The sequence below is a fragment of the Amia ocellicauda genome, chromosome 14 (assembly GCF_036373705.1).
Source record: "Amia ocellicauda isolate fAmiCal2 chromosome 14, fAmiCal2.hap1, whole genome shotgun sequence".
Lineage (NCBI taxonomy): Eukaryota > Metazoa > Chordata > Actinopteri > Amiiformes > Amiidae > Amia > Amia ocellicauda.
In genome coordinates this window covers 25,213,417-25,216,326 of record NC_089863.1, presented here as the reverse complement: position 1 = coordinate 25,216,326, position 2,910 = coordinate 25,213,417, and the positions used below count along the sequence as shown (strand labels likewise).

Genomic DNA, 2,910 nt, shown 5'->3' with positions numbered 1-2,910 from the left:
AAAAGTGTGCTCTACACAGGATTTTGAACCAACAACCTTTCAGTTGTCAGTCCAGAATAATAATCAACACAGCTGCATCATAATCATAGTAACAGTAATGGTTTATTTTGTCATATATTTACATTGACAACAAATATTATTATAATTGAATACGGTTTTGTCAAATTCTAATTCAGAAGGGCTGTATTGGCATGGCGAGGTTATGCAAGTATTGCCAAAGCATTTACAGCAAAGGACTGAAGGTAACATAGATTAAGTACAAAACATAATACAGGATACTGATTGTACATTTAAAAGAATAAACATTAAAAGACAAAGAAAATCTATTTTAAAAGAAAAACATACCTACAATTAGATCCATGAATATTTGGACAGTGACACAATTGTCATCATTTTGGATCTGTACAACACCACAATGGATTTCAAAGGAAACAATCCAGATATTCTTTAAGTGTAGTCTTTCATGTTTAATTTGAGGGTACTAACATCCATTTCTATATGTGTCCCCCCAATTTTAGGTGCTCAAAAGTATTTGGACAAAGTAACATAATCCTGAATTAAATTGTTAGTTTCAATACTTGGTTGCAGATCCTTTGCAGTCAATGAATGTTGAAGTGTGGAACCCATAGCCATCACCAGATGCTGGGTTTAGTCCCTGGTGATGCTCTGCAAGGCCTTCAGCTGTCTTTAGTAGTGCCTCTTTGTTCTTGTGGCGTTTTGTCTTCAGTTTTGCCTTAGAAATCAAAACAAACCGGTCAGAGAGATAGCAAAAACATTGGCTGTGGAAAAATCTACTATTTGGCAACTTCTTCAAAAGAAAGAACGCACTGGTCAGCTCAGGACACCAAAAGGCAACGGAAAACAACTGTGGCAGAAGACAGAAGGATTATTTCGCTGGTGAAGAATAACCCCTATACAGGGTGCAGGGCATCACCTGTTTGTGGTAGGGTTATCAAACATAGCACTGCTGTCTGCAACATTAGAACACCAAGTGGCCCTTCTAAACGTCTCCAGAAAGGAGAGAGACACAACTTCGTCATCGTAACATATAAGACGACCACGAAGGGACTCGAACCCTCAATCTTCTGATCCGAAGTCAGACGCCTTATCCATTAGGCCACGCAGTCGTCAACAAGGGAGAGCCCTGGCCCTTCATGTTTCATAAAGGCGAATGCGCTACGCCGACCTCAATGAATCCTTAGTTATATACATATGTTCAAGAACATTTCTGTAGCTCATGTAAATCAAGTCACACGACAGGCCTTGAAGTTTTCTGTCAGTTTGAAAGTTTTGCTCCTGACAATCCTTTTTGTATTGTGGCATAGTGGCTGTCACAGTGGAAAGTAAGTTGTCCACAGTTGGATGCAAGCTTGCCTGAAGCACAGGAACGAACTTACTCTCAACGTTCCATGTAAAGACTGAAGAAGTGGGCTTTACATCTGAGGGCAGGGGAATTAGCTCAGGTGGTAGAGTGCTCGCTTAGCATGTGAGAGGTAGCGGGATTGATGCCCGCATTCTCCAGTCTCCAGGCATTTGTGTGCCAGTCTCGGCAGTGCAGCTCACTTTTTTTGCTGTAGGCTGCAGACGCGGAGGCTCACGTCCAAGATCAACGCATTGTCAGCTTATCAGACACCTCCGTGAAGTTGATTCCTTATTCCTTATTTATTAAAAAAATGAGTAATGGTTACTAATTCCTTATTTCTTATTGCTTACGTTTAAAAAATTAAGTAATGCTTACGTGTTACTTATTTGTGATATCTCAAAATAAGTAATGATTCAATATTTCATTTTTTTTCAAGATTTCTCAATAAATGAATTATGGATACATATTTCTTGTTAATGTTTACTTGTGTTTTATGTCTGATTGATGTCTTTTTATCAATAAGTAATGGTTTCTCATTCCTTCTTTCCATTTTCTTTCAATAAGTAATGATTACAATTCTTTATATTTGTCCCTGTTTTACACGAAATAAGTAATAGACACTTATTCCTGGTTTCAGATTTTCAACAAAGAACATGTACATAGTTATTATTTCTGAAACACGGTTTCCCAAAAAATAAGAAATGGTTACTTATTCCTTATTTCTGTTTCCCAATTTTCCAAATACAGTGATGGTTACTGATTGCTACGTTTTGTTGTTGGTTACTTTTTCAGTTTGCCTGTTTTCTTAATGAAATAAGTATTTTTTTCTGTTTCTAGACTCATGAAGAAACAAGCAATGGCTACTTATTCCTTGTTTGATTCCTGGAACTCAGAAAATAAGGAATGGTTACTTATTTCAGTTTTTAGTTCTCAGAAAACAAGGAATTGTTTCTTCTTTGTTTCCCGGTTGTCAAAACATAAGGAATGCTAACTTATTTCCATTTCCCTGTTGCTAATACATTTATAAGAAGCGTACGTTTCTACACAGAAATGAAATACACCTTCCTGAAGTTTGTGGAAATGTTATGGAAATGACGTTTATTTTTCACGGTTAGCAATAAAGCTACATGTAACATGATGTCTTCCATTAAGCTTTAGTAAAATCGCCAATTTGTTTGTAGTCTATTTACATGACATGCATGCTGTAGACTCATTCATTGACTTTCCACACGTGTTGACACTTTCTACTTCTGTACGACCTATTCTTGAACATGGAGGAGGATACAGAATTAGTTACAAAATGGTCTCGTGGAAAAAAAAACACACCTAAGGAATTGCAAGAAGACTTTGCAATTCCAGGAGTAAAATAAAAACGACCGGATTATAACACAGCCAGTTCCTCTTACACTTCATGTAAGCATGTTATGCTTTATATAAAGATATGTTGTTTTTTGTTTTCAGTTTCAGATGAGTACCACGATTAATATTACGCTACTATTTGAAAATATATTAATTTTCCGTAAACAAGTTATATATGGTGTTGAACC

At 36.5% G+C, this 2,910-nt stretch overlaps 1 non-coding gene across 1 annotated transcript; it reads right to left on the bottom strand.

Annotated features, from left to right (window-relative positions):
* Nucleotides 1-1,054: 1,054 nt before the first annotated feature.
* trnar-ucg (transfer RNA arginine (anticodon UCG)) lies at nt 1,055-1,127 on the bottom strand. Its single transcript has one exon. It is a non-coding gene; the product is annotated as a tRNA-Arg (tRNA).
* Between the last annotated feature and the right edge of the window lie 1,783 nt (nt 1,128-2,910).